Genomic DNA, 14,208 nt, shown 5'->3' on the forward strand with positions numbered 1-14,208 from the left:
TTTGGCCTCTGGCATTCCTCCACAGAGCTTCTGATGGGTCACGCCTTCCACACCACGGGCGTCTACCCGCTTACCAGAATTTACCGGCCTGAACACAGAACTGGTTCACCGAACTACGGCAGCCTGAGCCAGTCTCTGGGTTCAACAAACTCTTTGTTGGCTTGCTAAGCCACCATCGAAGATACGGCAGCGAGTAGCAGACAGAGAAATGAAGTAATATTCAAGCCTGTTTTATTGGGCCTAGCGCTACGAGACAAGTACCTCGGCCTTCATCCTGGCTAAACAGTAGAGGATTCCAGCCCACGAATGGGCGATCCGTACAAAAGATATGTCCAGTTTATTGTTTAAAGATATACAGTTGTTTGAACGCCACCTGAGCAAATACTCAGAGAAGGTGCTGAGCAAAGGAAAATGATTAAACTTGAAGTTGATTTTTATAAGTTCCATATACTTCAACACGCTTTGCGATGCTATTGACAATAGCACATGTAACTCTTAAGATGTCTTCTTGACGTCCTCTTATGACGGCAACACTATCTGTAATCCGAATGAAAATTTCGTCTCTTGTGTTTACTTCACATACCAAGGATCCAGCCATCACACAAGCCCACAGTTTCCGATATATGCAGTTTCACTCGTGTAGTCTCGCTTAAAATGTATCGGTATAGCCATTCATTACCTAAATGTTACGCCGTTTACTCGCTGGTGTGTAGATGAAAGACAACTAAAAATGCGTCAGCTTGGCGGAATTGTGACTCGAGTGCTTGGCAAGTCACTACATCTGCTTACTGGCTGTATTCGCTGAATCCTAATAGCTGAACCCAGAGCATGGGTAATGACACCTTTTGGTATATTCCTGTGTTTGTCTACGTTCATTTGGTGTTTTTTTACAAATAATTAGTAGTGGTCTAAGGCACTGCAGTCATGGACTGTGCGGCTGGTCCCGGCGGAGGTTCGAGTCCTCCCTTGGGCATGGGTGAGTGTGTTTGTCCTTAGGATAATTTAGGGTAAGTAGTGTGTAAGCTTAGGGACTGATGACCTTAGCAGTTAAGTCCCATAAGATTTCACACACATTTGAACTAGTAATTAGTGTCCAGTTGTTGTTTAGAGGTCTCTCTCGACTACCTCCACTGCTCTGTGTCTAGGGCTGTTGTTGTGCTGATGATACATCATATCGTCATCTTCATCCACGTAGTCCCTATAGGTTTATGTTTAACATAGCACTGATAATCGAACTCGAATCTACACATGCGCCTTGGTAGTGGAAATGGAAAATGAAATATTAGTAGCTCATATGTGAGGGACGAGATTATGAGGGATATAAAAATGCGTCCTGATCATTTTGTTTAACTAATTAGCGGCTGGAAGATACAGCGAACCACAATTGTTACTGCTTTCATGTTTTAATCTAATGTTTGCTTAGTATTCAGCGAGCCATACCGAATCGGAAAACTCATTAATTTTAGTTGCCTCAGTACTCGAAGTGCCAACATCTGACTTCTAGCTTCTCCATAAAGTTTTGCACTGTACCGACAATTTATTTTTAGGTGTCCTTGAAACACTTGGTACAATATACTTAATACTTTCTACGAAGTATGTGATCCAGTAAACATAGTGTTACTAATCTGATAGTACTGCCAATTCATGATACATTAATTTAATGACTGTAAGTGCACACCTCCGCGTTACATCGCTACTCGTTTGTTGTTGGTCGTAACATCCTGTTGTTAATTTACTGCGAAAATCTAAACGCTGTGAGTCATAGCGACTCATTTCACCATCGATAACTTTTAGCTGGCGTCTCCTTGTGCAGTTGTCGCTGCCTCGGCCAGTCTTCAAAAGCGGCCGTAAGAATTCTGTATAGGCAGAGAGGTTCTAAATAGCGTGGCGCAGGCAGCTGATGGGTAGTTTTCGCATAACGTGGAGCCGACGGGAGCAGCAGTGCTTGGAGCAACGAGCAAGCTGTGTGGATCAGCACGACGTTCACACTTCTTCTCCAGGACTGGGCAGAGGACAATGATTTGGACGCTTATGTTGTTCGCAGATAGTTTTTCGGCTCTGTGCACCGATTTCCCACTCCGCAAGCTGTTTGAAAAGATGTTTGTGTTTATGTTCATTGAATCATCATGCACGTCTTATTATTTGGCTCTCTGATTTTAGGAATAGTGTATTTCCCTGTCTGCTCCTTGTGATTTTGAAGTAACTTGTCTTTATCTGCTGACCAGCTTTCTCTCAAAAAATTTGCCGTGGTTAATGTTGTTATGGTTACGTAATGTGCCCAGTTGCCTTAGACGTATCAGGGGAGCCTTATCTAGCTTTATAAAAAAGGAAGAAGTGTTTATTTTGGAATTCTTATGGAAGAAAACAAGCTGTTCGAAATTTTAATGTTTGTTTTCACGATGTTTCGGAAGCTAGTGGGCTTTCTGGTATTACTATTATCCAGGCATTTAAGCCTGTCGTGAGCTCCGGATAGTGATAAGACATCAGCAAGTTACTTATTATATTTCTTCCTGGAAGAAATTCACATCTCTTTCTGAAGTTCTGTTACCGAAGCTATTTCCTAGGGGGTATTAACTTATTGCAAACATTCTATAATTGCAATCCCCGTTAAACTATAATTTTACTTACAGCATAATCCTATCATATACTTATCTTTCTAGTTCGTTAACAGCACTTACTAAGTTACTGGAAGAGTGTTCCGTGTCGGCGGCTTCTTGCCGCGTGGGCATGGGCTTGCTTGCGGCCGTGTCTGCGGCTCTGGAGCATTTCCTAGCGCGGCTTGCTGTTTGTAGTCGTGCTCAAATGGTTCAAATGGCTCTAAGTACTATGGGACTTAACATCTGTGGTCATCAGGCCTCCGAATTATTTAAACCTAACTAACCTAAGGACATCACACACATTAATGCCTGAGGCAGAATTCGAACCTACAACCGCAGCAGCGCGGTTCCCGACTGAAGCGTCTAGAACCGCTCGGCCACAGCGGCCGGCTGTAGTCGTGCGTCGTGGCTGTCTGTGCTCAAGTTGACTATCTTATATTACACTCCTGGAAATTGAAATAAGAACACCGTGAATTCATTGTCCCAGGAAGGGGAAACTTTATTGACACATTCCTGGGGTCAGATACATACATGATCACACTAACAGAACCACAGGCACATAGACACAGGCAACAGAGCGTGCACAATGTCGGCACTAGTACAGTGTATATCCACCTTTCGCAGCAATGCAGGCTGCTATTCTCCCATGGAGACGATCATAGAGATGCTGGATGTAGTCCTGTGGAACGGCTTGCCATGCCATTTCCACCTGGCGCCTCAGTTGGACCAGCGTTCGTGCTGGACGTGCAGACCGCGTGAGACGACGCTTCATCCAGTCCCAAACATGCTCAATGGGGGACAGATCCGGAGATCTTGCTGGCCAGGGTAGTTGACTTACACCTTCTAGAGCACGTTGGGTGGCACGGGATACATGCGGACGTGCATTGTCCTGTTGGAACAGCAAGTTCCCTTGCCGGTCTAGGAATGGTAGAACGATGGGTTCGATGACGGTTTGGATGTACCGTGCACTATTCAGTGTCCCCTCGACGATCACCAGTGGTGTACGGCCAGTGTATGAGATCGCTCCCCACACCATGATGCCGGGTGTTGGCCCTGTGTGCCTCGGTCCTATACAGTCCTGATTGTGGCGCTCACCTGCACGGCGCCAAACACGCATACGACCATCATTGGCACCAAGGCAGAAGCGACTCTCATCGCTGAACACGACACGTCTCCATTCGTCCCTCCATTCACGCCTGTCGCGACACCACTGGAGGCGGGCTGCACGATGTTGGGGCGTGAGCGGAAGACGGCCTAACGGTGTGCGGGACCGTAGCCCAGCTTCATGGAGACGGTTGCGAATGGTCCTCGCCGATACCCCAGGAGCAACAGTGTCCCTAATTTGCTGGGAAGTGGCGGTGCGGTCCCCTACGGCACTGCGTAGGATCCTACGGTCTTGGCGTGCATCCGTGCGTCGCTGCGGTCCGATCCCAGGTCGACGGGCACGTGCACCTTCCGCCAACCACTGGCGACAACATCGATGTACTGTGGAGACCTCACGCCCCACGTGTTGAGCAATTCGGCGGTACGTCCACCCGGCCTCCCGCATACCCACTATACGCCCTCGCTCAAAGTCCGTCAACTGCACATACGGTTCACGTCCACGCTGTCGCGGCATGCTACCAGTGTTAAAGACTGCGATGGAGCTCCGTATGCCACGGCAAACTGGCTGACACTGACGGCGGCGGTGCACAAATGCTGCGCAGCTAGCGCCATTCGACGGCCAACACCGCGGTTCCTGGTGTGTCCGCTGTGCCGTGCGTGTGATCATTGCTTGTACAGCCCTCTCACACTGTCCGGAGCAAGTATGGTGGGTCTGACACACCGGTGTCAATGTGTTCTTTTTTCCATTTCCAGGAGTGTATCTGACTTACACTGTAAACAACTTTACTGTCGGCCAAGACGCCTTGGATTAACTGATTTCGCACCGGAAATATTCTCTTTAATGTTTAATACAAATATATTCTCGTTCTAAGTTTCATTGTAAGTTTTTTTTATGTAAACCCTTTGGGTAATCATTATGTTGTCTCTGTTAACATTTACCTTTAGGAAGTTCGCCCAATGTATTGGACTTGATTTCGCTTGAGGGAATTTATCTGAAAATGTTTTAATTATTTTAACTGGCCAATATGTTTAAAATCGTTTAATTTGAAAGTTTTAAATAGTCCAGTATTCTTATGGTCTTATTTCTTGTATTCGTTTGAGGTTATTATTATTGTAATTTAACGGCTGTCTCACTCACCAGATTTTTTTACCTGTGTTTCAAAGAGGACCTCTTGTTTTCAAAAGAAAATATATTGAATTGAATGTTGTTGTTCAATGGCAAATGAGGTTAGTTAAAGGGGCCTAGTACTTCCATGTCATTTCTCTGATCCTTGTAGTTAACGATTTCACGTTGTTCGTCATCTCACAGGAATACTGACTTTTGGGTGTAGCTATAAGAATTTCTAAAATTTCTTACAGATGTTCATATTTTTTTCCTGTATTTACGAAACAACTTCCCTAATTTTTTTTTTCTGCGAATTGCTGTCCGAAAATTTCTTTTTTTTTTTTTACGAATTACTCTCCGAAAATTGCTTTTGGGGTGGGATGCTTTCTCTGGAGTAAGACACCACAGCTTTCGCTTCGCTCTGAAGGAGAAAAATATTTGAATTACAGCGCAGCCGATATTCAGTGAGGCCAGCTACTTCATTGCCCACATCTCGATTCCGCAAATTGGGTAAACATTCTCCGAAATTTCACTGTCGTTGCCTTTCAAGAGAATTCGTTCGCTGGAACTAAAAAGTAAAAAAATTAAGATAGGCTGAAAATTTCATTCACGGTAACCGTTATCTCCAATTAAACAGCTAAACCTTAATGGTCGATAGATAATCCTTGTAAACACACTCTTAGAAAATATTTTGGAGGCGACGTCCAACAGCACTAACGTATTTTTTGAAATGCTTGACACGCAACTGCATTAACAGTCTTTATTAATACTAGGTTCGGTATTGTGATATCATCTCTGTATCTGTATCAAATGAAACAAAGCCAAAAAATATACGTAAATATATGAAAACTAATCATTTGTGAGTATGTGGTACGTAAACTCCTAATACGAAAACACCAATTAATAATCACGTTTCATTATCATTTATTAATATGGGATCCGTATCATACATGTCCTGTTACACATACACAGGAAAGCAACTGGTGTTTTAGTGCTAAATATGGTGTGATCTCTAGAACTCACAGTTATAACTAACCACCATGTTGGTATGCTGAGTAAAAACCGAAGATGTTTGTTATGAGAAACCATCTGCAGCAGAGATGTAACTCATACAAGAGTTGTTACATGTTACACATAAGTAATTGGCACAATACATAATATCAGAGCAAATATTATTACCATAGAAAGGCAAATCAATAGTAAAAATATAAACAGTAAAATAATAAAGAGGAACATGAAACTTGAAAAAGCAAACTAGTGCATCCTGTGCACAGTATTTACGTGAATTAAGTATCTTGACGCTAATATGAGAATCCGGGATAGGAATCAAATTACATAGTAACAGTGAGCTGGGCCGGCTCGTATCGATTTCTGTTCTGAGCGACTTTCTCTGCATCGTTTCTCCTCTGATCATTTTTAGGTGGGAAGTACTGCTGCACCTTCTGGGACTGTGTATTGATGTTGACGTTGTTGTAATACTTAAAAATTTCAAGGCAATTTCTAAACCTTCTGCCAGCTGGTGATAATTGATTTTGATCGTTTTCTAGGAGGGAATTATAAAGTAAAATCTAAGCCTTCTGCCCCTGTGTTATTATTGAGGTTGATCTTCTTGTAATTTTCTTTTTTTTTAAAAAAAAGGAGATAAATTTTAATGCAAGTTTTTTAAGTCCTATTGATTGTTGTTCACTGGCATTTCGCTCCATTACATTCTAAAGAAAAATTTAAAATGTTTTCACGAAATGGATCTAGATGTCGTCAACGACAAGTGATGCTGAATAGGGGGGCTTGGCCCTTCCATGAATTCCTGCCGTCACTATTAAAAGACCGATTCAAAGAGCTAAAAATGACAAACGACAAAAGTCTGCAGAAGGTAGTTTGGGAGATGATGCAAAATCAATTAGGAAAACGTACTACAAGCACAGTAGCTACTGTAGCATATTGGCAAGTTGTATTACGCATTCACCAATCACATGCATATGTATTTTACCACCCCCTTTCTCATAATATTAAACGCATAAAGCTTACAACACTTCAGTCTAAAATATAGAAAGATCCTATAGGCAGATGGATTAGTAACCACGACGCAATAAATTACAACAGTGATAAGAAATGTCATTGCAAGAACTGTCATCATAAGTCAGAAAATGTGCAATATGGAGGAATCACGTGTTACCATGAAATAAAAACAACTATAAAATCAAAAAATCACACTGTCCAAACATAGGAGTTAACACTCCTGTCTATTTGAAGGCTAAAGACATCATTTAACTACAAAGTTTGTGGACTTTATTTAACTCTATGTCGTGCAACAAGTACTGTACTTTCAACTTTAACAAGTAAAGGGACTGAGATTTTGAACGAAGTAGACATTCTAACTCATCGAAGAGGTGTCCACTGGGTCCAGGTCGGGACACCAGACAGACCAAGCCATTTCCAAGCCAATTCACCAAGGTTGTTGTCCACAAATCATTTCCTCACTGATAATGCTTCATGAAACAGAGTACTGCCTTCGAACTGTTCCTCTAGTACACGCAATACACAGTGCCGTAGAATATATCTACACTTTTCCACAATACCGTTCTCTTACGCGCAATAAGCGCACCACATTCTAACAACGAAAAACGCGCCCGTACCGTAACACAACCTCCTGCGTAATTCACTGTTGGCACTACATGTCATATCAGGTAACGTTCTCCACTCATTCGTCAGACCCAAACCCTTCCATCGTCACACATTATACAATGGTTCTTCAATCCGAATAACTCGTCTCCAGTCGTCGCTCTTTACGCCACCTCAACAGTCGCTTAGATTCGTCTACAGAAATATGTGGCTTAGTGGGAGTTGCTGGAACATTGTACCCCATTATTTTTAACTTCCAGCTTAGTCACTGGCTAGCTTGAGTGGTGGTTTCATTACGTAATTCACGAGCGATTCCTTCCACTGATTCCATGCATTTCTTTACAACCACCCTGCACAAAGGTCGATGTTCCCTGTCCATCGGTACATAAAGTTTCCTTGGTCGTGATTTACCTGTTGTTGTTCCTGCTCGTTTCCACGTCATAATCACGCCACGATCACTCGAGTTAGGCAGATGTGGAAGGGTTGACATGTCTCTGATGCATTTGTTACTCGGCTAACGTCCAGTGACTAGTTCACGTTAGAGGTAACTGAGCTATCCTGACAGATCTGTTCAGCTGTTGCTGCTTCTATACCGACGTTACTATACTACTGTTTCATTTATACTGGTAGACCGGCCTCTCGTAACATCTAGTGGCCAATTAGTGTACCCAAATAGAGGCAGACATAAAAGGCACAAATAGTGACTCTGACAGGATAACAATGAAAATCACACTTGTGGTATTTCGACCATTTTATATACGTGCGGTCAAACAGTACGTTGCCAAGAGGCAAAATTCAGTCTCTTGCCAGACCCTAAAATTCATTAGTGGGCGATTCTGTCCATGCGTGAGTTTGGAGTGCGTTTCACTTCGTGCTTCCCGCTGTCTGTCTCTCTGTGTTTTGTTTCTTTCCTTTTCATGAAGAGCGCAAATACACGTTGCTATAGCATGTAATTCAGACACAAAGATGAGACCGGAGACGACTGGAATCGATACTGTATTCATTTCTGCGCTCCACTACCCAAATGAAATGGTTAGGACAGTGCCCCTAAATAACTGACAGGGAAACCGGTAACATTGACACGAGTCCATCGTAATAAATAACGCCACTTGTACTGAATACCTACGTACAATATACACAAGTTTCAACCAACTACATAACGGAAACACATCTGCAAAACCTCATGCAGCCAGATGCACCAAACTCCGATTCTCGGCTATAACAGGGTTCCTTTCTTCTGCTTCTCGTCCCTAAACGCTGGTTCTCTGTCCAGTATCCTCCTTTTCAAGAGCTACATAATTCTATACTAAACACCCTTTCCATTACTGTTTCTCATACTAGTTACCTTTTAACCAAACCTTTGTTCCAGGTTTAGTGCTGTTGAATGTGTTCTTAGCATCAATTCCACAATCATTACTCACCATCGGTCTCGTCCCTTAATATAGTCGTACAATATTTTCTCAATGTTACACTGTAATTTTTCATATCAGTTCATTTGTCACGTAACTAATAAAACCGAAATATACTTTTCCGGTACGTTGATAATGTTTACTTTGTAAGTGTCTAATTACAACTTAATGAAATTCAATTTTTGTGCCATAGACGTACACGTTTCGCCTTTATTTTTTGGAACGCAAAAGTTTACATTTAGGACATTGTCAGTTCTGGCAATTAGCTTTTCTGTTCTCTAGTAATAACATAACGTCATACTTTCGATAAACATACCATCAAAACAGGTGTTCAGTTGCTAGTGCTATGAAATCTGAAAACTAAATTTCAAACGGAAGAAGAACAGTGCTACCAAAAGATCAAAAACACAACGTTTAGAAGAACGTCCATGAAACCTGTAAGAATAACATTATATTAATACTATGTCACAGAAAATCTAACTGCCAAAACTGTGTATAACTTTTAAATACGATATCCTAAATGTGAACTAAATACTATAAACAAAAATATGAACATATTCTAGTCCACTGAAGATTCCTTACGAAGAACAATGGCGAAACGCGTATGGAACGAAAATTGGGCTGTATTCAGTTCTATTTACTCGGTCCCAAATTAAAAATTGTCAGCATACCATAATGTTACACGCAACCTCGGACGACAGAACTGCAAAAGTTGAAGATGAAACATGCTTATTTTTAATTCAGTTTGATAAATTTTTATGGATTTTTAAAATCTCTACTTGAGTTGGGTCCCCATGAAAAACGAGTGATCGTAGGACAACGGCTCTTTGTGGAAACATTTGTGAGGACATGCAGAAGAGAAATAAGTTACAAGACCATTAATTCCCACATTTGTTAATTGGGTACCATGGTTACGTTCACCGTTACAAACGTTGCTCAGTGTCACAACCATCAGCAGCCTCGACAGCCTGGAACGGCTCTAGGGATATCGCTTCACGACTGTTCGCAGCACTTTTCGATCGGTGGACCTTGGAATGTTCAGCTGCTTGCACATTACGTCCTGCATTCTCAGCCATAGCAACAGTAACTTCCTCACCAATTTGTGGCGCTGTTGGTCATCGGCCCTCGCAGAGTAATTCCCAAGTTACCAGTTAATCTGTACTTCCAATTCATGGTCTTCAACCCTGTACATAGTCGCCCGCCCGACTTAGTGTGGTACAAAGTTTCCAATACCACAGTCATAGGGGGCAGACGCCAGTGCTATCCGTCAATTCTCTTCGATGGTTTTCAGCTCGTTGTCTGTGTCAAAATGCTGTCTTCGTAGCTAGCGGTTCATGTGAGCAGAGATGAAAATCAGAGGAAGCCAAATCCGGGCTCTATGGAGGGTGATCAAACAATTCCCATCGAAAACACTTCAGGAGAGTCTTCTTTCCCCTGCAGTGTAATCCGAGAATATTGTCATGAAAAAGGAAAGTTTCGACAGTTAAGCTATGTGGAGTTGCATGAAGTCAGGGGAAATATCTCATAAAGCAGTCATACTTAGCGGGGGATACTATTTTCTAGGCCTTTTTACGAGCTTACCGTACGCTCAGAGCGGGAAAGAGCACCCTGCCGTGATCGATGAGCATACTAGAGATACTGTCCAACACATCTGTGTAAAACTTCTGTGGTGTTCACTGTCGTTTCCATTTCGCAACCTATCGGACCTTAATAAACGGATGATAGCCCTCGTACATATATTCACCATGGTATTTAATGTTGAGGATACAAAATTCATTCAGAATGCTAGACGGAAAAATATTTGAGCTTGGATAACACTTCTTTAAGCGTTGTAGAGAAAGGTATGCAATGTTAAGCAGAATGCATTTCGGTATTCTTCCAGTAGAACAGGAACAACTGAATGATAAACACTGAGTTTTCAGATCCAAGTTCAATGGTTTCCTTGTGACACACTGCTCCTATTCTGTATGTGAATCCCGCGTGGTAATTCAGAAATTTTCTCTTTAATGAGTTCTGTATTCGTATACGTTCCCACAATTTTTCGTATTATGTTAATTATTTCAGTTTTTTGTTGTTAAGTTTTCTAATCAGCGTTCAGTAAACTATGAGCTGACTCGTTCCACGAACAAGTAGCTGTCGCTCGCACGATTTCAAGGAATATGATAGACAAAATAAATGAATAAAGAGATATGAAGAGATGGTAGAATTGGCGCAAGACAGAGAGCGAACGATTAATGGCACGTGGCAGGAAATATAAAGTATTTTATGTTCCTATGTTCATCCTCGTGTGTCAGAATAAGTGCGCATAGTAACTGAAAATATTCAGCGCCCTGGAGGAAGCCATTAGTAGGGGACTGTTTGGTCCTTTAGAAAGCTGTCACATGTGACGCAGTAGACAGCGATGGTGCGCCTGCAAAAGGCTCTCGAGGTAACGAGGATCAGATAGGAGGAATATCCTCACCTCTGAGTTGTTTGCACTGATCGCAGGTTCCACAAACAGTGGCAGAAGAGGAGAGGAAGGCTGGGGGCCGGGGAATGTTTGTCACCGTCAGGTTTTACTACCTTTGTGGTCTTCCAACACGAGCGTCTCCCCTGTGATAAAGCTTTTAGTATCCAAGTTTTAAAACTGCCGTTGGCGTCTGAATATCACTTCAGTGATATTTACGGGTTTAGAATTCTGTAAAGGCTCACTGAATTAAAATGTAGTTGTTTAGTTAGCTTATTTACTCTTCTCCACGAAAAATTCAACGCATTATGTTAACGGAGCACCATTTGGTATTTACAGATTTGCCTTGAAAATACAAAGAGGTCGAAATGGTTCGGTAACTAAATGGCAACGTATATTAACAATTCGTGCAAGAACATGTGCGCTGAAAAACATTTAAGGATCGCCATGTACTGTTGAGCATATTAACAACAAGCAGGGTCATGTGCCTCGGTCTGTGCAAACACATCTATTGAAAATGTTGATATATATATATCGGCGAGTAAATGAAAATTCGTTGATGAGCATGTGCGTTTACAGACGTTGTGGCGACTCAGTCCCACTTGCGCTGAAGAATGATACGTCACGCAAGAAATCAATGAGGCACGTAATAGAATTTATAGTTAATACTAGTTACTTGTTTGATTACCCTTTATCTTTAAAATGTGAATTTATACACGTTTCTACCTGTTGAGAGAAGGAAGGACATTAGTAACGACATCCTTAGGTAGTATAGCATCTGATCGAATTTGTGACAGTACCATCCTACAACTATCTAAACCTACTTATTGTTTTCAAGTCTTTGACCCCTCTCTACCACTTCTCTCACACAAGCATCAATTAAAAAACTGTCGCTTCCTTGATGCCGCACTCCCCACTTGGTGTGCTGGACGGGACCTCCACTGTGAAGGGAAAATCACGGACGGCATGACCATAAACAATTTCGAGCAAGTGAGACAGCGGCAGATACAAAAGCGACGGCTTCGTCTGATGTGTAATGGGGGATGGATCCTTTCTGCTGACCACCATCGTTGGGCCATGACATCTCGTGTTGCCAGGGTGGATAGGCAACCACCGACATCGTAGTGCGCAGCAGTCTGCATCGCAGTTTGAAGGATAGCCTGTGACGGGCAATAACGATGCTTGGACTGAAAAAAGGAAGAAAAGTTTACTTATTATGTTTTAGGTAGCACTACAAGAAACTTTCCGAAAGTCATTATTATTATCCATCACGCTGTATATCTTACGTTTATTTAAATGCTACTGAGCTACTGGAGTTTACATATCAGCAATACATATCAACAGTCAGTTATAGACTTACCAGTAGTGTCCCTAACGTACTGAACAATTGTGTAGTGAAATCTTTAAGCCATTCTTGCGTACCATGCGTTGCGTATGCATAAAACGAATCTTAGGAGTCCAGAGTCTCATCTCTGCATCATATTTAGTGTAAAAAAACCACAGTACTAAAGTACATAGTGGATAGCAGCAGTGCCCTAGGAATCCAGTGAACCCATTCTTTTTATAAAAAATGCCTTTTTTTACCGATGTCTTAATACACTGCACTGTGTTTGGGACGCAAGGATAACGATGCTACTGTTAAGCCTATTTTAAATTAAAGACGATGAAATTTCTCATAAAAGACTGACATTAATTTTGTGGGTGATGAAATAGTTACCTTTGGCGCTTAGGCTGTGAACGTTATGTGTACACGCAGAATTGTGTAATAATGAAAGTTAATACAAATGGTTGGTGGGTTGGGAAATTTTAAGGACGATTCGCTGTGTCTGTGTAAGAGTAAATGATGATGCAAGAGTTGTGCAATGGAAATATTCGCTGTTTAGGGTAGTAGAGGCTTTGTTTCCTGCAGAGAATAGTTGAGCTATAACTGTTACTGTTGTGAGGCCAAATGTTAGCATCAAGTTGTGAGCTGGGAATTCTTAAAGTTATTTAGTCAGCCGATCCGGGTGAACAACCCTAAGATGTTTTGCTCTTACGTAAAATCAACTAGCGCTTCTAAATCCTCTCTTCATTCACTCAGGGACCACACTGGCGGCCGGCCGGTGTGACCGAGGCACTTCAGTCTGGAACCGCGCGACCGCTACGGTCGCAGGCTCGAATCCTGCCTCGGACATGGATGTGTGTGATGTCCTTAGGTTAGTTAGGTTTAAGTAGTTCTACGTTCTAGGGGACTGATGACCTCATATGTTAAGTCCCATAGGGCTCAGAGCCATTTGAACCATACTGGCACCGAAACGGAAGCTAACAGAGAGGAGGCTGAAATACTGCATTCGCTCTTCGGAAATACACTCCTGGAATTTGAAATATGAACACCGTGAATTCATTGTCCCAGGAAGGGGAAACTTTATTGACACATTCCTGGGGTCAGATACATCACATGATCACACTGACAGAACGACAGGCACATAGACACAGGCAACAGAGCATGCACAATGTCGGCACTAGTACAGTGTATATCCACCTTTCGCAGCAATGCAGGCTGCTATTCTCCTATGGAGACGATCGTAGAGATGCTGGATGTAGTCCTGTGGAACGGCTTGCCATGCCATTTCCACCTGGCGCCTCAGTTGGACCAGCGTTCGTGCTGGACGTGCAGACCGCGTGAGACGACGCTTCATCCAGTCCCAAACATGCTCAATGGGGGACAGATCCGGAGATCTTGCTGGCCAGGGTAGTTGACTTACACCTTCTAGAGCACGTTGGGTGGCACGGGATACATGCGGACGTGCATTGTCCTGTTGGAACAGCAAGTTCCCTTGCCGGTCTAGGAATGGTAGAACGATGGGTTCGATGACGGTTTGGATGTACCGTGCACTATTCAGTGTCCCCTCGACGATCACCAGTGGTGTACGGCCAGTGTAGGAGATC

The sequence above is a fragment of the Schistocerca serialis genome, chromosome 2, assembly GCF_023864345.2.
Source record: "Schistocerca serialis cubense isolate TAMUIC-IGC-003099 chromosome 2, iqSchSeri2.2, whole genome shotgun sequence".
NCBI classification, from domain to species: Eukaryota; Metazoa; Arthropoda; class Insecta; order Orthoptera; family Acrididae; genus Schistocerca; species Schistocerca serialis.